The sequence below is a fragment of the Pseudophryne corroboree genome, chromosome 8 (assembly GCF_028390025.1).
Source record: "Pseudophryne corroboree isolate aPseCor3 chromosome 8, aPseCor3.hap2, whole genome shotgun sequence".
Taxonomy (NCBI): Eukaryota; Metazoa; Chordata; class Amphibia; order Anura; family Myobatrachidae; genus Pseudophryne; species Pseudophryne corroboree.
The window spans coordinates 375,854,059-375,877,992 of record NC_086451.1 but is presented as its reverse complement, the minus strand read 5'-3'; the positions used below and the strand labels follow the sequence as shown (position 1 = coordinate 375,877,992).

General features: G+C 28.3%; 26 non-coding genes across 26 annotated transcripts; all 26 read left to right on the top strand.

Annotated features, from left to right (window-relative positions):
- The first annotated feature begins 291 nt into the window (after positions 1 to 291).
- TRNAR-UCG (transfer RNA arginine (anticodon UCG)) lies at positions 292 to 364 on the top strand. The gene has a single exon. It is a non-coding gene; the product is annotated as a tRNA-Arg (tRNA).
- A 672-nt stretch (positions 365 to 1,036) lies between these two features.
- TRNAR-UCG (transfer RNA arginine (anticodon UCG)) lies at positions 1,037 to 1,109 on the top strand. The gene has a single exon. It is a non-coding gene; the product is annotated as a tRNA-Arg (tRNA).
- Positions 1,110 to 1,782: 673 nt separating this feature from the next.
- On the top strand, positions 1,783 to 1,855 carry TRNAQ-UUG (transfer RNA glutamine (anticodon UUG)). The gene has a single exon. It is a non-coding gene; the product is annotated as a tRNA-Gln (tRNA).
- A 668-nt stretch (positions 1,856 to 2,523) lies between these two features.
- Positions 2,524 to 2,596, top strand: TRNAQ-UUG (transfer RNA glutamine (anticodon UUG)). The gene has a single exon. It is a non-coding gene; the product is annotated as a tRNA-Gln (tRNA).
- Positions 2,597 to 4,014: 1,418 nt separating this feature from the next.
- Positions 4,015 to 4,087, top strand: TRNAQ-UUG (transfer RNA glutamine (anticodon UUG)). The gene has a single exon. It is a non-coding gene; the product is annotated as a tRNA-Gln (tRNA).
- Positions 4,088 to 5,503: 1,416 nt separating this feature from the next.
- TRNAR-UCG (transfer RNA arginine (anticodon UCG)) lies at positions 5,504 to 5,576 on the top strand. The gene has a single exon. It is a non-coding gene; the product is annotated as a tRNA-Arg (tRNA).
- A 672-nt stretch (positions 5,577 to 6,248) lies between these two features.
- On the top strand, positions 6,249 to 6,321 carry TRNAR-UCG (transfer RNA arginine (anticodon UCG)). Its single transcript has one exon. It is a non-coding gene; the product is annotated as a tRNA-Arg (tRNA).
- Positions 6,322 to 6,994: 673 nt separating this feature from the next.
- Positions 6,995 to 7,067, top strand: TRNAR-UCG (transfer RNA arginine (anticodon UCG)). The gene has a single exon. It is a non-coding gene; the product is annotated as a tRNA-Arg (tRNA).
- Positions 7,068 to 7,739: 672 nt separating this feature from the next.
- TRNAR-UCG (transfer RNA arginine (anticodon UCG)) lies at positions 7,740 to 7,812 on the top strand. Its single transcript has one exon. It is a non-coding gene; the product is annotated as a tRNA-Arg (tRNA).
- A 673-nt stretch (positions 7,813 to 8,485) lies between these two features.
- Positions 8,486 to 8,558, top strand: TRNAQ-UUG (transfer RNA glutamine (anticodon UUG)). The gene has a single exon. It is a non-coding gene; the product is annotated as a tRNA-Gln (tRNA).
- Positions 8,559 to 9,226: 668 nt separating this feature from the next.
- Positions 9,227 to 9,299, top strand: TRNAQ-UUG (transfer RNA glutamine (anticodon UUG)). Its single transcript has one exon. It is a non-coding gene; the product is annotated as a tRNA-Gln (tRNA).
- Positions 9,300 to 9,971: 672 nt separating this feature from the next.
- TRNAR-UCG (transfer RNA arginine (anticodon UCG)) lies at positions 9,972 to 10,044 on the top strand. The gene has a single exon. It is a non-coding gene; the product is annotated as a tRNA-Arg (tRNA).
- Positions 10,045 to 11,463: 1,419 nt separating this feature from the next.
- On the top strand, positions 11,464 to 11,536 carry TRNAR-UCG (transfer RNA arginine (anticodon UCG)). The gene has a single exon. It is a non-coding gene; the product is annotated as a tRNA-Arg (tRNA).
- Positions 11,537 to 12,205: 669 nt separating this feature from the next.
- On the top strand, positions 12,206 to 12,278 carry TRNAR-UCG (transfer RNA arginine (anticodon UCG)). Its single transcript has one exon. It is a non-coding gene; the product is annotated as a tRNA-Arg (tRNA).
- A 673-nt stretch (positions 12,279 to 12,951) lies between these two features.
- Positions 12,952 to 13,024, top strand: TRNAQ-UUG (transfer RNA glutamine (anticodon UUG)). Its single transcript has one exon. It is a non-coding gene; the product is annotated as a tRNA-Gln (tRNA).
- A 668-nt stretch (positions 13,025 to 13,692) lies between these two features.
- TRNAQ-UUG (transfer RNA glutamine (anticodon UUG)) lies at positions 13,693 to 13,765 on the top strand. The gene has a single exon. It is a non-coding gene; the product is annotated as a tRNA-Gln (tRNA).
- A 672-nt stretch (positions 13,766 to 14,437) lies between these two features.
- TRNAR-UCG (transfer RNA arginine (anticodon UCG)) lies at positions 14,438 to 14,510 on the top strand. Its single transcript has one exon. It is a non-coding gene; the product is annotated as a tRNA-Arg (tRNA).
- Positions 14,511 to 15,929: 1,419 nt separating this feature from the next.
- Positions 15,930 to 16,002, top strand: TRNAR-UCG (transfer RNA arginine (anticodon UCG)). Its single transcript has one exon. It is a non-coding gene; the product is annotated as a tRNA-Arg (tRNA).
- Positions 16,003 to 16,671: 669 nt separating this feature from the next.
- TRNAR-UCG (transfer RNA arginine (anticodon UCG)) lies at positions 16,672 to 16,744 on the top strand. Its single transcript has one exon. It is a non-coding gene; the product is annotated as a tRNA-Arg (tRNA).
- Positions 16,745 to 17,417: 673 nt separating this feature from the next.
- TRNAQ-UUG (transfer RNA glutamine (anticodon UUG)) lies at positions 17,418 to 17,490 on the top strand. The gene has a single exon. It is a non-coding gene; the product is annotated as a tRNA-Gln (tRNA).
- Positions 17,491 to 18,162: 672 nt separating this feature from the next.
- Positions 18,163 to 18,235, top strand: TRNAR-UCG (transfer RNA arginine (anticodon UCG)). Its single transcript has one exon. It is a non-coding gene; the product is annotated as a tRNA-Arg (tRNA).
- Positions 18,236 to 20,401: 2,166 nt separating this feature from the next.
- On the top strand, positions 20,402 to 20,474 carry TRNAR-UCG (transfer RNA arginine (anticodon UCG)). The gene has a single exon. It is a non-coding gene; the product is annotated as a tRNA-Arg (tRNA).
- A 672-nt stretch (positions 20,475 to 21,146) lies between these two features.
- TRNAR-UCG (transfer RNA arginine (anticodon UCG)) lies at positions 21,147 to 21,219 on the top strand. The gene has a single exon. It is a non-coding gene; the product is annotated as a tRNA-Arg (tRNA).
- Positions 21,220 to 21,892: 673 nt separating this feature from the next.
- Positions 21,893 to 21,965, top strand: TRNAR-UCG (transfer RNA arginine (anticodon UCG)). Its single transcript has one exon. It is a non-coding gene; the product is annotated as a tRNA-Arg (tRNA).
- A 673-nt stretch (positions 21,966 to 22,638) lies between these two features.
- On the top strand, positions 22,639 to 22,711 carry TRNAR-UCG (transfer RNA arginine (anticodon UCG)). The gene has a single exon. It is a non-coding gene; the product is annotated as a tRNA-Arg (tRNA).
- Positions 22,712 to 23,383: 672 nt separating this feature from the next.
- TRNAR-UCG (transfer RNA arginine (anticodon UCG)) lies at positions 23,384 to 23,456 on the top strand. Its single transcript has one exon. It is a non-coding gene; the product is annotated as a tRNA-Arg (tRNA).
- Positions 23,457 to 23,934: the final 478 nt, after the last annotated feature.

The following is a 23,934-nucleotide window of genomic DNA, read 5'->3' as shown; positions in this document are numbered from 1 at the left end:
CCCTTTGGTCTTTAAACTATTCAGTAAACTTTGTAGATTTCACATCAACCATTAAATATATTTCTCAGTTTGTTTAAGGTTTCTCAAACTTCTTGAATGGGGTATTGTAGAATACTAAACAATATTAGTTTTATTCAGAATTAATAATTGAAATTATTGTTGGATTAAAGTTTGTCATCTGAGTGTAAGATTATCCAAAACAGTTGTCTCAAAGAAACAAAACAAATGTGTTTTTTACTTGAATCTTTATATTACTATACTTTCTTAGGCATTAATCTTTAGACAGACATTGACCACGTGGCCTAATGGATAAGGCGTCTGACTTCGGATCAGAAGATTGAGGGTTCGAGTCCCTTCGTGGTCATTGCATTCAATGTTATTTGTTTATACTGTATTTTTTTCATTAAGATTAAATATTTTGTAAGGAATATAATAATGAAATCAGAACAAACACAGCTCAAAGTAAAATATCTCAAAACCTTTGTTCTTTAAACTATTTAGCAAACTTTGTAGATTGCACAGCAGTCAATGTATCTTTAAGTTGATTTAAGGTTTCTCAAAATTCTAGGCTTGGGTATTGTGGAATACTAAACATTATTATTTTCTTTCAGAATCAATAACTAAAATTATTGTTGGATCAAAGTTTGTCATCTAGGTTTATATATATTTACATAAAGATAACATCTTATGTTTGGATTATAATAATGAAATCAGATCAAACATGATTCAAAGTGAAGAATCTCTAACCCTTTGGTCTTTAAACTATTCAGTAAACTTTGTAGATTGCACATCAACATTAAATATATTTCTCAGTTTGTTTAAGGTTTCTCAAACTTCTTGAATGGGGTATTGTAGAATACTAAACAATATTAGTTTTATTCAGAATTAATAATTGAAATTATTGTTGGATTAAAGTTTGTCATCTGAGTGTAAGATTATCCAAAACAGTTGTCTCAAAGAAACAAAACAAATATGTTTTTTACTTGAATCTTTATATTACTATACTTTCTTAGGCGTTAATCTTTGGACAGACATTGACCACGTGGTCTAATGGATAAGGCGTCTGACTTCGGATCAGAAGATTGAGGATTCGAGTCCCTTCGTGGTCATTGCATTCAATGTTATTTGTTTATACTGTATTTTTTTCATTAAGATTAAATATTTTGTAAGGAATATAATAATGAAATCAGAACAAACACAGCTCAAAGTAAAATATCTCAAAACCTTTGTTCTTTAAACTATTTAGCAAACTTTGTAGATTGCACAGCAGTCAATGTATCTTTAAGTTGATTTAAGGTTTCTCAAAATTCTAGGCTTGGGTATTGTGGAATACTAAACATTGTTATTTTCTTTCAGAATCAATAACTAAAATTATTGTTGGATCAAAGTTTGTCATCTAGGTGTATATATTTTTACATAAAGATAACATCTTATGTTTGGATTATAATAATGAAATCAGAACAAACATGATTCAAAGTGAAGAATCTCTAACCCTTTGGTCTTTAAACTATTCAGTAAACTTTGTAGATTGCACATCAACCATTAAATATATTTCTCAGTTTGTTTAAGGTTTCTCAAAATTCTTGAATGGGGTTTTGTAGAATACTAAACAATATTAGTTTTATTCTGAATTAATAATTGAAATTATTGTTGGATTAAAGTTTGTCATCTGAGTGTAAGATTATCCAAAACAGGTGTCTCAAAGAAACAAAACAAATATGTTTTTTACTTGAATCTTTATATTACTATACTTTCTTAGGCGTTAATCTTTGGACAGACATTGACCACGTGGTCTAATGGATAAGGCGTCTGACTTTGGATCAGAAGATTGAGGATTCGAGTCCCTTCGTGGTCATTGCATTCAATGTTATTTGTTTATACTGTATTTTTTTCATTAAGATTAAATATTTTGTAAGGAATATAATAATGAAATCAGAACAAACACAGCTCAAAGTAAAATATCTCAAAACCTTTGTTCTTTAAACTATTTAGCAAACTTTGTAGATTGCACAGCAGTCAATGTATCTTTAAGTTGATTTAAGGTTTCTCAAAATTCTAGGCTTGGGTATTGTGGAATACTAAACATTATTATTTTCTTTCAGAATCAATAACTAAAATTATTGTTGGATCAAAGTTTGTCATCTAGGTTTATTTATTTTTACATAAAGATAACATCTTATGTTTGGATTATAATAATGAAATCAGATCAAACATGATTCAAAGTGAAGAATCTCTAACCCTTTGGTCTTTAAACTATTCAGTAAACTTTGTAGATTGCACATCAACATTAAATATATTTCTCAGTTTAAGGTTTCTCAAACTTCTTGAATGGGGTATTGTAGAATACTAAACAATATTAGTTTTATTCAGAATTAATAATTGAAATTATTGTTGGATTAAAGTTTGTCATCTGAGTGTAAGATTATCCAAAACAGTTGTCTCAAAGAAACAAAACAAATATGTTTTTTACTTGAATCTTTATATTACTATACTTTCTTAGGCATTAATCTTTGGACAGACATTGACCACGTGGTCTAATGGATAAGGCGTCTGACTTTGGATCAGAAGATTGAGGATTCGAGTCCCTTCGTGGTCATTGCATTCAATGTTATTTGTTTATACTGTATTTTTTTCATTAAGATTAAATATTTTGTAAGGAATATAATAATGAAATCAGAACAAACACAGCTCAAAGTAAAATATCTCAAAACCTTTGTTCTTTAAACTATTTAGCAAACTTTGTAGATTGCACAGCAGTCAATGTATCTTTAAGTTGATTTAAGGTTTCTCAAAATTCTAGGCTTGGGTATTGTGGAATACTAAACATTATTATTTTCTTTCAGAATCAATAACTAAAATTATTGTTGGATCAAAGTTTGTCATCTAGGTGTATATATTTTTACATAAAGATAACATCTTATGTTTGGATTTTAATAATGAAATCAGATCAAACATGATTCAAAGTGAAGAATCTCTAACCCTTTGGTCTTTAAACTATTCAGTAAACTTTGTAGATTGCACATCAACCATTAAATATATTTCTCAGTTTGTTTAAGGTTTCTCAAACTTCTTGAATGGGGTATTGTAGAATACTAAACAATATTAGTTTTATTCAGAATTAATAATTGAAATTATTGTTGGATTAAAGTTTGTCATCTGAGTGTAAGATTATCCAAAACAGTTGTCTCAAAGAAAAAAACAAATATGTTTTTTACTTGAATCTTTATGTTACTATACTTTCTTAGGCATTAATATATTGACAAACAGTGACCACCTGGCCTAATGAATAAGGCGTCTGACTTCGGATCAGAAGATTGAGGATTCGAGTCCCTTCGTGGTCATTGGATTCAATGTTATTTGTTTATACTGTATTTTTTTCATTAAGATTAAATATTTTGTAAGGAATATAATAATGAAATCAGAACAAACACAGCTCAAAGTTAAATATGTCAAAACCTTTGTTCTTTACACTATCTAGCAAACTTTGTAGATTGCACAGCAGTCAATGTATCTTTAAGTTGATTTAAGGTTTCTCAAAATTTTAGGCTTGGGTATTGTGGAATACTAAACATTATTATTTTCTTTCAGAATCAATAACTAAAATTATTGTTGGATCAAAGTTTGACATTTAAGTGTATATATTTTTAGATAAAGATAACATCTTAAGTTTGGATTATAATAATGAAATCAGATCAAACATGATTCAAAGTGAAGAATCTCTAACCTTTTGGTCTTTAAACTATTCAGTAAACTTTGTAGATTGCACATCAACCATTAAATATATTTCTCAGTTTGTTTAAGGTTTCTCAAACTTCTTGAATGGGGTATTGTAGAATACTAAACAGTATTAGTTTTATTCAGAATTAATAATTGAAATTATTGTTGGATTAAAGTTTGTCATCTGAGTGTAAGATTATCCAATACAGTTGTCTCAAAGAAACAAAACAAATATGTTTTTTTCTTGAATCTTTATATTACTATACTTTCTTAGGCGTTAATCTTTGGACAGACATTGACCACGTGGTCTAATGGATAAGGCGTCTGACTTTGGATCAGAAGATTGAGGATTCGAGTCCCTTCGTGGTCATTGCATTCAATGTTATTTGTTTATACTGTATTTTTTTCATTAAGATTAAATATTTTGTAAGGAATATAATAATGAAATCAGAACAAACACAGCTCAAAGTAAAATATCTCAAAACCTTTGTTCTTTAAACTATTTAGCAAACTTTGTAGATTGCACAGCAGTCAATGTATCTTTAATTTGATTTAAGGTTTCTCAAAATTCTAGGCTTGGGTATTGTGGAATACTAAACATTATTATTTTCTTTCAGAATCAATAACTAAAATTATTGTTGGATCAAAGTTTGTCATCTAGGTTTATTTATTTTTACATAAAGATAACATCTTATGTTTGGATTATAATAATGAAATCAGATCAAACATGATTCAAAGTGAAGAATCTCTAACCCTTTGGTCTTTAAACTATTCAGTAAACTTTGTAGATTGCACATCAACATTAAATATATTTCTCAGTTTGTTTAAGGTTTCTCAAACTTCTTGAATGGGGTATTGTAGAATACTAAACAATATTAGTTTTAATCAGAATTAATAATTGAAATTATTGTTGGATTAAAGTTTGTCATCTGAGTGTAAGATTATCCAAAACAGTTGTCTCAAAGAAACAAAACAAATATGTTTTTTACTTGAATCTTTATATTACTATACTTTCTTAGGCGTTAATCTTTGGACAGACATTGACCACGTGGTCTAATGGATAAGGCGTCTGACTTCGGATCAGTAGATTGAGGATTTGAGTCCCTTCGTGGTCATTGCATTCAATGTTATTTGTTTATACTGTATTTTTTTCATTAAGATTAAATATTTTGTAAGGAATATAATAATGAAATCAGAACAAACACAGCTCAAAGTAAAATATCTCAAAACCTTTGTTCTTTAAACTATTTAGCAAACTTTGTAGATTGCACAGCAGTCAATGTATCTTTAAGTTGATTTAAGGTTTCTCAAAATTCTAGGCTTGGGTATTGTGGAATACTAAACATTATTATTTTCTTTCAGAATCAATAACTAAAATTATTGTTGGATCAAAGTTTGACATCTATGTGTATATATTTTTAGATAAAGATAACATCTTATATTTGGATTATAATAATGAAATCAGATCAAACATGATTCAAAGTGAAGAATCTCTAACCTTTTGGTCTATAAACTATTCAGTAAACTTTGTAGATTGCACATCAACCATTAAATATATTTCTCAGTTTGTTTAAGGTTTCTCAAACTTCTTGAATGGGGTATTGTAGAATACTAAACAACATTAGTTTTATTCAGAATTAATAATTGAAATTATTGTTGGATTAAAGTTTGACATCTGAGTGTAAGATTATCCAAAACAGTTGTCTCAAAGAAACAAAACAAATGTTTTTTACTTGAATCTTTATATTACTATACTTTCTTAGGCGTTAAGCTTTGCACAGACATTGACCACGTGGCCTAATGGATAAGGCATCTGACTTCGGATCAGAAGATTGAGGGTTCGAGCCCCTTCGTGGTCATTGCATTCAATGTTATTTGTTTATACTGTATTTTTTTCATTAAGATTAAATATTTTGTAAGGAATATAATAATGAAATCAGAACAAACACAGCTCAAAGTAAAATATCTCAAAACCTTTGTTCTTTAAACTATTTAGCAAACTTTGTAGATTGCACAGCAGTCAATGTATCTTTAAGTTGATTTAAGGTTTCTCAAAATTCTAGGCTTGGGTATTGTGGAATACTAAACATTATTATTTTCTTTCAGAATCAATAACTAAAATTATTGTTGGATCAAAGTTTGTCATCTAGGTTTATATATTTTTACATAAAGATAACATCTTATGTTTGGATTATAATAATGAAATCAGATCAAACATGATTCAAAGTGAAGAATCTCTAACCCTTTGGTCTTTAAACTATTCAGTAAACTTTGTAGATTGCACATCAACATTAAATATATTTCTCAGTTTGTTTAAGGTTTCTCAAACTTCTTGAATGGGGTATTGTAGAATACTAAACAATATTAGTTTTAATCAGAATTAATAATTGAAATTATTGTTGGATTAAAGTTTGTCATCTGAGTGTAAGATTATCCAAAACAGTTGTCTCAAAGAAACAAAACAAATATGTTTTTTACTTGAATCTTTATATTACTATACTTTCTTAGGCGTTAATCTTTGGACAGACATTGACCACGTGGCCTAATGGATAAGGCGTCTGACTTCGGATCAGAAGATTGAGGATTCGAGTCCCTTCGTGGTCATTGCATTCAATGTTATTTGTTTATACTGTATTTTTTTCATTAAGATTAAATATTTTGTAAGGAATATAATAATGAAATCAGAACAAACACAGCTCAAAGTAAAATATCTCAAAACCTTTGTTTTTTAAACTATTTAGCAAACTTTGTAGATTGCACAGCAGTCAATGTATCTTTAAGTTGATTTAAGGTTTCTCAAAATTCTAGGCTTGGGTATTGTGGAATACTAAACATTGTTATTTTCTTTCAGAATCAATAACTAAAATTATTGTTGGATCAAAGTTTGTCATCTAGGTGTATATATTTTTACATAAAGATAACATCTTATGTTTGGATTATAATAATGAAATCAGAACAAACATGATTCAAAGTGAAGAATCTCTAACCCTTTGGTCTTTAAACTATTCAGTAAACTTTGTAGATTTCACATCAACTATTAAATATATTTCTCAGTTTGTTTAAGGTTTCTCAAACTTCTTGAATGGGGTATTGTAGAATACTAAACAATATTAGTTTTATTCAGAATTAATAATTGAAATTATTGTTGGATTAAAGTTTGTCATCTGAGTGTAAGATTATCCAAAACAGTTGTCTCAAAGAAACAAAACAAATGTGTTTTTTACTTGAATCTTTATATTACTATACTTTCTTAGGCATTAATCTTTAGACAGACATTGACCACGTGGCCTAATGGATAAGGCGTCTGACTTCGGATCAGAAGATTGAGGGTTCGAGTCCCTTCGTGGTCATTGCATTCAATGTTATTTGTTTATACTGTATTTTTTTCATTAAGATTAAATATTTTGTAAGGAATATAATAATGAAATCAGAACAAACACAGCTCAAAGTAAAATATCTCAAAACCTTTGTTCTTTAAACTATTTAGCAAACTTTGTAGATTGCACAGCAGTCAATGTATCTTTAAGTTGATTTAAGGTTTCTCAAAATTCTAGGCTTGGGTATTGTGGAATACTAAACATTATTATTTTCTTTCAGAATCAATAACTAAAATTATTGTTGGATCAAAGTTTGTCATCTAGGTTTATATATATTTACATAAAGATAACATCTTATGTTTGGATTATAATAATGAAATCAGATCAAACATGATTCAAAGTGAAGAATCTCTAACCCTTTGGTCTTTAAACTATTCAGTAAACTTTGTAGATTGCACATCAACATTAAATATATTTCTCAGTTTGTTTAAGGTTTCTCAAACTTCTTGAATGGGGTATTGTAGAATACTAAACAATATTAGTTTTATTCAGAATTAATAATTGAAATTATTGTTGGATTAAAGTTTGTCATCTGAGTGTAAGATTATCCAAAACAGTTGTCTCAAAGAAACAAAACAAATATGTTTTTTACTTGAATCTTTATATTACTATACTTTCTTAGGCGTTAATCTTTGGACAGACATTGACCACGTGGTCTAATGGATAAGGCGTCTGACTTCGGATCAGAAGATTGAGGATTCGAGTCCCTTCGTGGTCATTGCATTCAATGTTATTTGTTTATACTGTATTTTTTTCATTAAGATTAAATATTTTGTAAGGAATATAATAATGAAATCAGAACAAACACAGCTCAAAGTAAAATATCTCAAAACCTTTGTTCTTTAAACTATTTAGCAAACTTTGTAGATTGCACAGCAGTCAATGTATCTTTAAGTTGATTTAAGGTTTCTCAAAATTCTAGGCTTGGGTATTGTGGAATACTAAACATTGTTATTTTCTTTCAGAATCAATAACTAAAATTATTGTTGGATCAAAGTTTGTCATCTAGGTGTATATATTTTTACATAAAGATAACATCTTATGTTTGGATTATAATAATGAAATCAGAACAAACATGATTCAAAGTGAAGAATCTCTAACCCTTTGGTCTTTAAACTATTCAGTAAACTTTGTAGATTGCACATCAACCATTAAATATATTTCTCAGTTTGTTTAAGGTTTCTCAAAATTCTTGAATGGGGTTTTGTAGAATACTAAACAATATTAGTTTTATTCTGAATTAATAATTGAAATTATTGTTGGATTAAAGTTTGTCATCTGAGTGTAAGATTATCCAAAACAGGTGTCTCAAAGAAACAAAACAAATATGTTTTTTACTTGAATCTTTATATTACTATACTTTCTTAGGCGTTAATCTTTGGACAGACATTGACCACGTGGTCTAATGGATAAGGCGTCTGACTTTGGATCAGAAGATTGAGGATTCGAGTCCCTTCGTGGTCATTGCATTCAATGTTATTTGTTTATACTGTATTTTTTTCATTAAGATTAAATATTTTGTAAGGAATATAATAATGAAATCAGAACAAACACAGCTCAAAGTAAAATATCTCAAAACCTTTGTTCTTTAAACTATTTAGCAAACTTTGTAGATTGCACAGCAGTCAATGTATCTTTAAGTTGATTTAAGGTTTCTCAAAATTCTAGGCTTGGGTATTGTGGAATACTAAACATTATTATTTTCTTTCAGAATCAATAACTAAAATTATTGTTGGATCAAAGTTTGTCATCTAGGTTTATTTATTTTTACATAAAGATAACATCTTATGTTTGGATTATAATAATGAAATCAGATCAAACATGATTCAAAGTGAAGAATCTCTAACCCTTTGGTCTTTAAACTATTCAGTAAACTTTGTAGATTGCACATCAACATTAAATATATTTCTCAGTTTAAGGTTTCTCAAACTTCTTGAATGGGGTATTGTAGAATACTAAACAATATTAGTTTTATTCAGAATTAATAATTGAAATTATTGTTGGATTAAAGTTTGTCATCTGAGTGTAAGATTATCCAAAACAGTTGTCTCAAAGAAACAAAACAAATATGTTTTTTACTTGAATCTTTATATTACTATACTTTCTTAGGCATTAATCTTTGGACAGACATTGACCACGTGGTCTAATGGATAAGGCGTCTGACTTTGGATCAGAAGATTGAGGATTCGAGTCCCTTCGTGGTCATTGCATTCAATGTTATTTGTTTATACTGTATTTTTTTCATTAAGATTAAATATTTTGTAAGGAATATAATAATGAAATCAGAACAAACACAGCTCAAAGTAAAATATCTCAAAACCTTTGTTCTTTAAACTATTTAGCAAACTTTGTAGATTGCACAGCAGTCAATGTATCTTTAAGTTGATTTAAGGTTTCTCAAAATTCTAGGCTTGGGTATTGTGGAATACTAAACATTATTATTTTCTTTCAGAAACAATAACTAAAATTATTGTTGGATCAAAGTTTGTCATCTAGGTTTATTTATTTTTACATAAAGATAACATCTTATGTTTGGATTATAATAATGAAATCAGATCAAACATGATTCAAAGTGAAGAATCTCTAACCCTTTGGTCTTTAAACTATTCAGTAAACTTTGTAGATTGCACATCAACATTAAATATATTTCTCAGTTTGTTTAAGGTTTCTCAAACTTCTTGAATGGGGTATTGTAGAATACTAAACAATATTAGTTTTATTCAGAATTAATAATTGAAATTATTGTTGGATTAAAGTTTGTCATCTGAGTGTAAGATTATCCAAAACAGTTGTCTCAAAGAAACAAAACAAATATGTTTTTTACTTGAATCTTTATATTACTATACTTTCTTAGGCGTTAATCTTTGGACAGACATTGACCACGTGGTCTAATGGATAAGGCGTCTGACTTCGGATCAGAAGATTGAGGATTCGAGTCCCTTCGTGGTCATTGCATTCAATGTTATTTGTTTATACTGTATTTTTTTCATTAAGATTAAATATTTTGTAAGGAATATAATAATAAAATCAGAACAAACACAGCTCAAAGTAAAATATCTCAAAACCTTTATTCTTTAAACTATTTAGCAAACTTTGTAGATTGCACAGCAGTCAATGTATCTTTAAGTTGATTTAAGGTTTCTCAAAATTCTAGGCATGGGTATTGTGGAATACTAAACATTGTTATTTTCTTTCAGAATCAATAACTAAAATTATTGTTGGAACAAAGTTTGTCATCTAGGTGTATATATTTTTACATAAAGATAACATCTTATGTTTGGATTATAATAATGAAATCAAAACAAACATGATTCAAAGTGAAGAATCTCTAACCCTTTGGTCTTTAAACTATTCAGTAAACTTTGTAGATTGCACATCAACCATTAAATATATTTCTCAGTTTGTTTAAGGTTTCTCAAACTTCTTGAATGGGGTATTGTAGAATACTAAACAATATTAGTTTTATTCAGAATTAATAATTGAAATTATTGTTGGATTAAAGTTTGTCATCTGAGTGTAAGATTATCCAAAACAGTTGTCTCAAAGAAAAAAAACAAATGTGTTTTTTACTTGAATCTTTATATTACTATACTTTCTTAGGCGTTAATCTTTAGACAGACATTGACCACGTGGCCTAATGGATAAGGCGTCTGACTTCGGATCAAAAGATTGAGGGTTCGAGTGCCTTCGTGGTCATTGCATTCAATGTTATTTGTTTATACTGTATTTTTTTCATTAAGATTAAATATTTTGTAAGGAATATAATAATGAAATCAGAACAAACACAGCTCAAAGTAAAATATCTCAAAACCTTTGTTTTTTAAACTATTTAGCAAACTTTGTAGATTGCACAGCAGTCAATGTATCTTTAAGTTGATTTAAGGTTTCTCAAAATTCTAGGCTTGGGTATTGTGGAATACTAAACATTGTTATTTTCTTTCAGAATCAATAACTAAAATTATTGTTGGATCAAAGTTTGTCATCTAGGTGTATATATTTTTACATAAAGATAACATCTTATGTTTGGATTATAATAATGAAATCAGAACAAACATGATTCAAAGTGAAGAATCTCTAACCCTTTGGTCTTTAAACTATTCAGTAAACTTTGTAGATTTCACATCAACCATTAAATATATTTCTCAGTTTGTTTAAGGTTTCTCAAACTTCTTGAATGGGGTATTGTAGAATACTAAACAATATTAGTTTTATTCAGAATTAATAATTGAAATTATTGTTGGATTAAAGTTTGTCATCTGAGTGTAAGATTATCCAAAACAGTTGTCTCAAAGAAACAAAACAAATGTGTTTTTTACTTGAATCTTTATATTACTATACTTTCTTAGGCGTTAATCTTTAGACAGACATTGACCACGTGGCCTAATGGATAAGGCGTCTGACTTCGGATCAGAAGATTGAGGGTTCGAGTCCCTTCGTGGTCCCATTCAATGTTATTTGTTTATACTGTATTTTTTTCATTAAGATTAAATATTTTGTAAGGAATATAATAATGAAATCAGAACAAACACAGCTCAAAGTAAAATATCTCAAAACCTTTGTTCTTTAAATTATTTAGCAAACTTTGTAGATTGCACAGCAGTCAATGTATCTTTAAGTTGATTTAAGGTTTCTCAAAATTCTAGGCTTGGGTATTGTGGAATACTAAACATTATTATTTTCTTTCAGAATCAATAACTAAAATTATTGTTGGATCAAAGTTTGTCATCTAGGTTTATATATTTTTACATAAAGATAACATCTTATGTTTGGATTATAATAATGAAATCAGATCAAACATGATTCAAAGTGAAGAATCTCTAACCCTTTGGTCTTTAAACTATTCAGTAAACTTTGTAGATTGCACATCAACATTAAATATATTTCTCAGTTTGTTTAAGGTTTCTCAAACTTCTTGAATGGGGTATTGTAGAATACTAAACAATATTAGTTTTATTCAGAATTAATAATTGAAATTATTGTTGGATTAAAGTTTGTCATCTGAGTGTAAGATTATCCAAAACAGTTGTCTCAAAGAAACAAAACAAATATGTTTTTTACTTGAATCTTTATATTACTATACTTTCTTAGGCGTTAATCTTTGGACAGACATTGACCACGTGGTCTAATGGATAAGGCGTCTGACTTCGGATCAGAAGATTGAGGATTCGAGTCCCTTCGTGGTCATTGCATTCAATGTTATTTGTTTATACTGTATTTTTTTCATTAAGATTAAATATTTTGTAAGGAATATAATAATGAAATCAGAACAAACACAGCTCAAAGTAAAAGATCTCAAAACCTTTGTTCTTTAAACTATTTAGCAAACTTTGTAGATTGCACAGCAGTCAATGTATCTTTAAGTTGATTTAAGGTTTCTCAAAATTCTAGGCTTGGGTATTGTGGAATACTAAACATTGTTATTTTCTTTCAGAATCAATAACTAAAATTATTGTTGGATCAAAGTTTGTCATCTAGGTGTATATATTTTTACATAAAGATAACATCTTATGTTTGGATTATAATAATGAAATCAGAACAAACATGATTCAAAGTGAAGAATCTCTAACCCTTTGGTCTTTAAACTATTCAGTAAACTTTGTAGATTGCACATCAACCATTAAATATATTTCTCAGTTTGTTTAAGGTTTCTCAAAATTCTTGAATGGGGTTTTGTAGAATACTAAACAATATTAGTTTTATTCTGAATTAATAATTGAAATTATTGTTGGATTAAAGTTTGTCATCTGAGTGTAAGATTATCCAAAACAGGTGTCTCAAAGAAACAAAACAAATATGTTTTTTACTTGAATCTTTATATTACTATACTTTCTTAGGCGTTAATCTTTGGACAGACATTGACCACGTGGTCTAATGGATAAGGCGTCTGACTTTGGATCAGAAGATTGAGGATTCGAGTCCCTTCGTGGTCATTGCATTCAATGTTATTTGTTTATACTGTATTTTTTTCATTAAGATTAAATATTTTGTAAGGAATATAATAATGAAATCAGAACAAACACAGCTCAAAGTAAAATATCTCAAAACCTTTGTTCTTTAAACTATTTAGCAAACTTTGTAGATTGCACAGCAGTCAATGTATCTTTAAGTTGATTTAAGGTTTCTCAAAATTCTAGGCTTGGGTATTGTGGAATACTAAACATTATTATTTTCTTTCAGAATCAATAACTAAAATTATTGTTGGATCAAAGTTTGTCATCTAGGTTTATTTATTTTTACATAAAGATAACATCTTATGTTTGGATTATAATAATGAAATCAGATCAAACATGATTCAAAGTGAAGAATCTCTAACCCTTTGGTCTTTAAACTATTCAGTAAACTTTGTAGATTGCACATCAACATTAAATATATTTCTCAGTTTAAGGTTTCTCAAACTTCTTGAATGGGGTATTGTAGAATACTAAACAATATTAGTTTTATTCAGAATTAATAATTGAAATTATTGTTGGATTAAAGTTTGTCATCTGAGTGTAAGATTATCCAAAACAGTTGTCTCAAAGAAACAAAACAAATATGTTTTTTACTTGAATCTTTATATTACTATACTTTCTTAGGCATTAATCTTTGGACAGACATTGACCACGTGGTCTAATGGATAAGGCGTCTGACTTTGGATCAGAAGATTGAGGATTCGAGTCCCTTCGTGGTCATTGCATTCAATGTTATTTGTTTATACTGTATTTTTTTCATTAAGATTAAATATTTTGTAAGGAATATAATAATGAAATCAGAACAAACACAGCTCAAAGTAAAATATCTCAAAACCTTTGTTCTTTAAACTATTTAGCAAACTTTGTAGATTGCACAGCAGTCAATGTATCTTTAAGTTGATTTAAGGTTTCTCAAAATTCTAGGCTTGGGTATTGTGGAATACTAAACATTATTATTTTCTTTCAGAAACAATAACTAAAATTATTGTTGGATCAAAGTTTGTCATCTAGGTTTATTTATTTTTACATAAAGATAACATCTTATGTTTGGATTATAATAATGAAATCAGATCAAACATGATTCAAAGTGAAGAATCTCTAACCCTTTGGTCTTTAAACTATTCAGTAAACTTTGTAGATTGCACATCAACATTAAATATATTTCTCAGTTTGTTTAAGGTTTCTCAAACTTCTTGAATGGGGTATTGTAGAATACTAAACAATATTAGTTTTATTCAGAATTAATAATTGAAATTATTGTTGGATTAAAGTTTGTCATCTGAGTGTAAGATTATCCAAAACAGTTGTCTCAAAGAAACAAAACAAATATGTTTTTTACTTGAATCTTTATATTACTATACTTTCTTAGGCGTTAATCTTTGGACAGACATTGACCACGTGGTCTAATGGATAAGGCGTCTGACTTCGGATCAGAAGATTGAGGATTCGAGTCCCTTCGTGGTCATTGCATTCAATGTTATTTGTTTATACTGTATTTTTTTCATTAAGATTAAATATTTTGTAAGGAATATAATAATAAAATCAGAACAAACACAGCTCAAAGTAAAATATCTCAAAACCTTTATTCTTTAAACTATTTAGCAAACTTTGTAGATTGCACAGCAGTCAATGTATCTTTAAGTTGATTTAAGGTTTCTCAAAATTCTAGGCATGGGTATTGTGGAATACTAAACATTGTTATTTTCTTTCAGAATCAATAACTAAAATTATTGTTGGAACAAAGTTTGTCATCTAGGTGTATATATTTTTACATAAAGATAACATCTTATGTTTGGATTATAATAATGAAATCAAAACAAACATGATTCAAAGTGAAGAATCTCTAACCCTTTGGTCTTTAAACTATTCAGTAAACTTTGTAGATTGCACATCAACCATTAAATATATTTCTCAGTTTGTTTAAGGTTTCTCAAACTTCTTGAATGGGGTATTGTAGAATACTAAACAATATTAGTTTTATTCAGAATTAATAATTGAAATTATTGTTGGATTAAAGTTTGTCATCTGAGTGTAAGATTATCCAAAACAGTTGTCTCAAAGAAAAAAAACAAATGTGTTTTTTACTTGAATCTTTATATTACTATACTTTCTTAGGCGTTAATCTTTAGACAGACATTGACCACGTGGCCTAATGGATAAGGCGTCTGACTTCGGATCAAAAGATTGAGGGTTCGAGTGCCTTCGTGGTCATTGCATTCAATGTTATTTGTTTATACTGTATTTTTTTCATTAAGATTAAATATTTTGTAAGGAATATAATAATGAAATCAGAACAAACACAGCTCAAAGTAAAATATCTCAAAACCTTTGTTTTTTAAACTATTTAGCAAACTTTGTAGATTGCACAGCAGTCAATGTATCTTTAAGTTGATTTAAGGTTTCTCAAAATTCTAGGCTTGGGTATTGTGGAATACTAAACATTGTTATTTTCTTTCAGAATCAATAACTAAAATTATTGTTGGATCAAAGTTTGTCATCTAGGTGTATATATTTTTACATAAAGATAACATCTTATGTTTGGATTATAATAATGAAATCAGAACAAACATGATTCAAAGTGAAGAATCTCTAACCCTTTGGTCTTTAAACTATTCAGTAAACTTTGTAGATTTCACATCAACCATTAAATATATTTCTCAGTTTGTTTAAGGTTTCTCAAACTTCTTGAATGGGGTATTGTAGAATACTAAACAATATTAGTTTTATTCAGAATTAATAATTGAAATTATTGTTGGATTAAAGTTTGTCATCTGAGTGTAAGATTATCCAAAACAGTTGTCTCAAAGAAACAAAACAAATGTGTTTTTTACTTGAATCTTTATATTACTATACTTTCTTAGGCGTTAATCTTTAGACAGACATTGACCACGTGGCCTAATGGATAAGGCGTCTGACTTCGGATCAGAAGATTGAGGGTTCGAGTCCCTTCGTGGTCCCATTCAATGTTATTTGTTTATACTGTATTTTTTTCATTAAGATTAAATATTTTGTAAGGAATATAATAATGAAATCAGAACAAACACAGCTCAAAGTAAAATATCTCAAAACCTTTGTTCTTTAAATTATTTAGCAAACTTTGTAGATTGCACAGCAGTCAATGTATCTTTAAGTTGATTTAAGGTTTCTCAAAATTCTAGGCTTGGGTATTGTGGAATACTAAACATTATTATTTTCTTTCAGAATCAATAACTAAAATTATTGTTGGATCAAAGTTTGTCATCTAGGTTTATATATTTTTACATAAAGATAACATCTTATGTTTGGATTATAATAATGAAATCAGATCAAACATGATTCAAAGTGAAGAATCTCTAACCCTTTGGTCTTTAAACTATTCAGTAAACTTTGTAGATTGCACATCAACATTAAATATATTTCTCAGTTTGTTTAAGGTTTCTCAAACTTCTTGAATGGGGTATTGTAGAATACTAAACAATATTAGTTTTATTCAGAATTAATAATTGAAATTATTGTTGGATTAAAGTTTGTCATCTGAGTGTAAGATTATCCAAAACAGTTGTCTCAAAGAAACAAAACAAATATGTTTTTTACTTGAATCTTTATATTACTATACTTTCTTAGGCGTTAATCTTTGGACAGACATTGACCACGTGGTCTAATGGATAAGGCGTCTGACTTCGGATCAGAAGATTGAGGATTCGAGTCCCTTCGTGGTCATTGCATTCAATGTTATTTGTTTATACTGTATTTTTTTCATTAAGATTAAATATTTTGTAAGGAATATAATAATGAAATCAGAACAAACACAGCTCAAAGTAAAAGATCTCAAAACCTTTGTTCTTTAAACTATTTAGCAAACTTTGTAGATTGCACAGCAGTCAATGTATCTTTAAGTTGATTTAAGGTTTCTCAAAATTCTAGGCTTGGGTATTGTGGAATACTAAACATTGTTATTTTCTTTCAGAATCAATAACTAAAATTATTGTTGGATCAAAGTTTGTCATCTAGGTGTATATATTTTTACATAAAGATAACATCTTATGTTTGGATTATAATAATGAAATCAGAACAAACATGATTCAAAGTGAAGAATCTCTAACCCTTTGGTCTTTAAACTATTCAGTAAACTTTGTAGATTGCACATCAACCATTAAATATATTTCTCAGTTTGTTTAAGGTTTCTCAAAATTCTTGAATGGGGTTTTGTAGAATACTAAACAATATTAGTTTTATTCTGAATTAATAATTGAAATTATTGTTGGATTAAAGTTTGTCATCTGAGTGTAAGATTATCCAAAACAGGTGTCTCAAAGAAACAAAACAAATATGTTTTTTACTTGAATCTTTATATTACTATACTTTCTTAGGCGTTAATCTTTGGACAGACATTGACCACGTGGTCTAATGGATAAGGCGTCTGACTTTGGATCAGAAGATTGAGGATTCGAGTCCCTTCGTGGTCATTGCATTCAATGTTATTTGTTTATACTGTATTTTTTTCATTAAGATTAAATATTTTGTAAGGAATATAATAATGAAATCAGAACAAACACAGCTCAAAGTAAAATATCTCAAAACCTTTGTTCTTTAAACTATTTAGCAAACTTTGTAGATTGCACAGCAGTCAATGTATCTTTAAGTTGATTTAAGGTTTCTCAAAATTCTAGGCTTGGGTATTGTGGAATACTAAACATTATTATTTTCTTTCAGAATCAATAACTAAAATTATTGTTGGATCAAAGTTTGTCATCTAGGTTTATTTATTTTTACATAAAGATAACATCTTATGTTTGGATTATAATAATGAAATCAGATCAAACATGATTCAAAGTGAAGAATCTCTAACCCTTTGGTCTTTAAACTATTCAGTAAACTTTGTAGATTGCACATCAACATTAAATATATTTCTCAGTTTGTTTAAGGTTTCTCAAACTTCTTGAATGGGGTATTGTAGAATACTAAACAATATTAGTTTTATTCAGAATTAATAATTGAAATTATTGTTGGATTAAAGTTTGTCATCTGAGTGTAAGATTATCCAAAACAGTTGTCTCAAAGAAACAAAACAAATATGTTTTTTACTTGAATCTTTATATTACTATACTTTCTTAGGCGTTAATCTTTGGACAGACATTGACCACGTGGTCTAATGGATAAGGCGTCTGACTTCGGATCAGAAGATTGAGGATTCGAGTCCCTTCGTGGTCATTGCATTCAATGTTATTTGTTTATACTGTATTTTTTTCATTAAGATTAAATATTTTGTAAGGAATATAATAATGAAATCAGAACAAACACAGCTCAAAGTAAAATATCTCAAAACCTTTGTTCTTTAAACTATTTAGCAAACTTTGTAGATTGCACAGCAGTCAATGTATCTTTAAGTTGATTTAAGGTTTCTCAAAATTCTAGGCATGGGTATTGTGGAATACTAAACATTGTTATTTTCTTTCAGAATCAATAACTAAAATTATTGTTGGAACAAAGTTTGTCATCTAGGTGTATATATTTTTACATAAAGATAACATCTTATGTTTGGATTATAATAATGAAATCAAAACAAACATGATTCAAAGTGAAGAATCTCTAACCCTTTGGTCTTTAAACTATTCAGTAAACTTTGTAGATTGCACATCAACCATTAAATATATTTCTCAGTTTGTTTAAGGTTTCTCAAACTTCTTGAATGGGGTATTGTAGAATACTAAACAATATTAGTTTTATTCAGAATTAATAATTGAAATTATTGTTGGATTAAAGTTTGTCATCTGAGTGTAAGATTATCCAAAACAGTTGTCTCAAAGAAAAAAAACAAATGTGTTTTTTACTTGAATCTTTATATTACTATACTTTCTTAGGCGTTAATCTTTAGACAGACATTGACCACGTGGCCTAATGGATAAGGCGTCTGACTTCGGATCAAAAGATTGATGGTTCGAGTGCCTTCGTGGTCATTGCATTCAATGTTATTTGTTTATACTGTATTTTTTTCATTAAGATTAAATATTTTGTAAGGAATATAATAATGAAATCAGAACAAACACAGCTCAAAGTAAAATATCTCAAAACCTTTGTTCTTTAAACTATTTAGCAAACTTTGTAGATTGCACAGCAGTCAATGTATCTTTAAGTTGATTTAAGGTTTCTCAAAATTCTAGGCTTGGGTATTGTGGAATACTAAACATTATTATTTTCTTTCAGAATCAATAACTAAAATTATTGTTGGATCAAAGTTTGTCATCTAGGTTTATATACTTTTACATAAAGATAACATCTTATGTTTGGATTATAATAATGAAATCAGATCAAACATGATTCAAAGTGAAGAATCTCTAACCCTTTGGTCTTTAAACTATTCAGTAAACTTTGTAGATTGCACATCAACCATTAAATATATTTCTCAGTTTGTTTAAGGTTTCTCAAACTTCTTGAATGGGGTATTGTAGAATACTAAACAATATTAGTTTTATTCTGAATTAATAATTGAAATTATTGTTGGATTAAAGTTTGTCATCTGAGTGTAAGATTATCCAAAACAGTTGTCTCAAAGAAACAAAACAAATATGTTTTTTACTTGAATCTTTATATTACTATACTTTCTTAGGTGTTAATATTTGGACAGACATTGACCACGTGGTCTAATGGATAAGGCGTCTGACTTCGGATCAGAAGATTGAGGATTTGAGTCCCTTCGTGGTCATTGCATTCAATGTTATTTGTTTATACTGTATTTTTTTTCATTAAGATTAAATATTTTGTAAGGAATATAATAATGAAATCAGAACAAACACAGCTCAAAGTAAAATATCTCAAAACCTTTGTTCTTTAAACTATTTAGCAAACTTTGTAGATTGCACAGCAGTCAATGTATCTTTAAGTTGATTTAAGGTTTCTCAAAATTCTAGGCTTGGGTATTGTGGAATACTAAACATTATTATTTACTTTCAGAATCAATAACTAAAATTATTGTTGGATCAAAGTTTGACATCTAAGTGTATATATTTTTAGATAAAGATAACATCTTATGTTTGGATTATAATAATGAAATCAGATCAAACATGATTCAAAGTGAAGAATCTCTAACCTTTTGGTCTTTTAACTATTCAGTAAACTTTGTAGATTGCACATCAACCATTAAATATATTTCTCAGTTTGTTTAAGGTTTCTCAAACTTCTTGAATGGGGTATTGTAGAATACTAAACAATATTAGTTTTATTCAGAATTAATAATTGAAATTATTGTTGGATAAAAGTTTGTCATCTGAGTGTAAGATTATCCAAAACAGTTGTCTCAAAGAAACAAAACAAATATGTTTTTTACTTGAATCTTTATATTACTATACTTTCTTAGGCGTTAAACTTTGCACAGACATTGACCACGTGGCCTAATGGATAAGGCATCTGACTTCGGATCAGAAGATTGAGGGTTCGAGCCCCATCGTGGTCATTGCATTCAATGTTATTTGTTTATACTGTATTTTTTTCATTAAGATTAAATATTTTGTAAGGAATATAATAATGAAATCAGAACAAACACAGCTCAAAGTAAAATATCTCAAAACCTTTGTTCTTTAAACTATTTAGCAAACTTTGTAGATTGCACAGCAGTCAATGTATCTTTAAGTTGATTTAAGGTTTCTCAAAATTCTAGGCTTGGGTATTGTGGAATACTAAACATTATTATTTTCTTTCAGAATCAATAACTAAAATTATTGTTGGATCAAAGTTTGACATCTAAGTGTATATATTTTTAGATAAAGATAACATCTTATGTTTGGATTATAATAATGAAATCAGATCAAACATGATTCAAAGTGAAGAATCTCTAACCCTTTGGTCTTTAAACTATTCAGTAAACTTTGTAGATTGCACATCAACATTAAATATATTTCTCAGTTTGTTTAAGGTTTCTCAAACTTCTTGAATGGGGTATTGTAGAATACTAAACAATATTAGTTTTAATCAGAATTAATAATTGAAATTATTGTTGGATTAAAGTTTGTCATCTGAGTGTAAGATTATCCAAAACAGTTGTCTCAAAGAAACAAAACAAATATGTTTTTAACTTGAATCTTTATATTACTATACTTTCTTAGGCGTTAATCTTTGGACAGACATTGACCACGTGGTCTAATGGATAAGGCGTCTGACTTCGGATCAGAAGATTGAGGATTCGAGTCCCTTCGTGGTCATTGCATTCAATGTTATTTGTTTATACTGTATTTTTTTCATTAAGATTAAATATTTTGTAAGGAATATAATAATGAAATCAGAACAAACACAGCTCAAAGTAAAATATCTCAAAACCTTTGTTTTTTAAACTATTTAGCAAAGTTTGTAGATTGCACAGCAGTCAATGTATCTTTAAGTTGATTTAAGGTTTCTCAAAATTCTAGGCTTGGGTATTGTGGAATACTAAACATTGTTATTTTCTTTCAGAATCAATAACTAAAATTATTGTTGGATCAAAGTTTGTCATCTAGGTGTATATATTTTTACATAAAGATAACATCTTATGTTTGGATTATAATAATGAAATCAGAACAAACATGATTCAAAGTGAAGAATCTCTAACCCTTTGGTCTTTAAACTATTCAGTAAACTTTGTAGATTGCACATCAACCATTAAATATATTTCTCAGTTTGTTCAAGGTTTCTCAAACTTCTTGAATGGGGTATTGTAGAATACTAAACAATATTAGTTTTATTCAGAATTAATAATTGAAATTATTGTTGGATTAAAGTTTGTCATCTGAGTGTAAGATTATCCAAAACAGTTGTCTCAAAGAAACAAAACAAATGTGTTTTTTACTTGAATCTTTATATTACTATACTTTCTTAGGCGTTAATCTTTAGACAGACATTGACCACGTGGCCTAATGGATAAGGCGTCTGACTTCGGATCAGAAGATTGAGGGTTCGAGTCCCTTCGTGGTCATTGCATTCAATGTTATTTGTTTATACTGTATTTTTTTCATTAAGATTAAATATTTTGTAAGGAATATAATAATGAAATCAGAACAAACACAGCTCAAAGTAAAATATCTCAAAACCTTTGTTCTTTAAACTATTTAGCAAACTTTGTAGATTGCACAGCAGTCAATGTATCTTTAAGTTGATTTAAGGTTTCTCAAAATTCTAGGCTTGGGTATTGTGGAATACTAAACATTGTTATTTTCTTTCAGAATCAATAACTAAAATTATTGTTGGATCAAAGTTTGTCATCTAGGTGTATATATTTTTACATAAAGATAACATCTTATGTTTGGATTATAATAATGAAATCAGAACAAACATGATTCAAAGTGAAGAATCTCTAACCCTTTGGTCTTTAAACTATTCAGTAAACTTTGTAGATTGCACATCAACCATTAAATATATTTCTCAGTTTGTTCAAGGTTTCTCAAACTTCTTGAATGGGGTATTGTAGAATACTAAACAATATTAGTTTTATTCAGAATTAATAATTGAAATTATTGTTGGATTAAAGTTTGTCATCTGAGTGTAAGATTATCCAAAACAGTTGTCTCAAAGAAACAAAACAAATGTGTTTTTTACTTGAATCTTTATATTACTATACTTTCTTAGGCGTTAATCTTTAGACAGACATTGACCACGTGGCCTAATGGATAAGGCGTCTGACTTCGGATCAGAAGATTGAGGGTTCGAGTCCCTTCGTGGTCATTGCATTCAATGTTATTTGTTTATACTGTATTTTTTTCATTAAGATTAAATATTTTGTAAGGAATATAATAATGAAATCAGAACAAACACAGCTCAAAGTAAAATATCTCAAAACCTTTGTTCTTTAAACTATTTAGCAAACTTTGTAGATTGCACAGCAGTCAATGTATCTTTAAGTTGATTTAAGGTTTCTCAAAATTCTAGGCTTGGGTATTGTGGAATACTAAACATTATTATTTTCTTTCAGAATCAATAACTAAAATTATTGTTGGATCAAAGTTTGTCATCTAGGTTTATATATTTTTACATAAAGATAACATCTTATGTTTGGATTATAATAATAAAATCAGATCAAACATGATTTAAAGTGAAGAATCTCTAACCCTTTGGTCTTTAAACTATTCAGTAAACTTTGTAGATTGCACATCAACATTAAATATATTTCTCAGTTTGTTTAAGGTTTCTCAAACTTCTTGAATGGGGTATTGTAGAATACTAAACAATATTAGTTTTATTCAGAATTAATAATTGAAATTATTGTTGGATTAAAGTTTGTCATCTGAGTGTAAGATTATCCAAAACAGTTGTCTCAAAGAAACAAAACAAATATGTTTTTTACTTGAATCTTTATATTACTATACTTTCTTAGGCGTTAATCTTTGGACAGACATTGACCACGTGGTCTAATGGATAAGGCGTCTGACTTCGGATCAGAAGATTGAGGATTCGAGTCCCTTCGTGGTCATTGCATTCAATGTTATTTGTTTATACTGTATTTTTTTCATTAAGATTAAATATTTTGTAAGGAATATAATAATGAAATCAGAACAAACACAGCTCAAAGTAAAATATCTCAAAACCTTTATTCTTTAAACTATTTAGCAAACTTTGTAGATTGCACAGCAGTCAATGTATCTTTAAGTTGATTTAAGGTTTCTCAAAATTCTAGGCTTGGGTATTGTGGAATACTAAACATTGTTATTTTCTTTCAGAATCAATAACTAAAATTATTGTTGGAACAAAGTTTGTCATCTAGGTGTATATATTTTTACATAAAGATAACATCTTATGTTTGGATTATAATAATGAAATCAAAACAAACATGATTCAAAGTGAAGAATCTCTAACCCTTTGGTCTTTAAACTATTCAGTAAACTTTGTAGATTGCACATCAACCATTAAATATATTTCTCAGTTTGTTTAAGGTTTCTCAAACTTCTTGA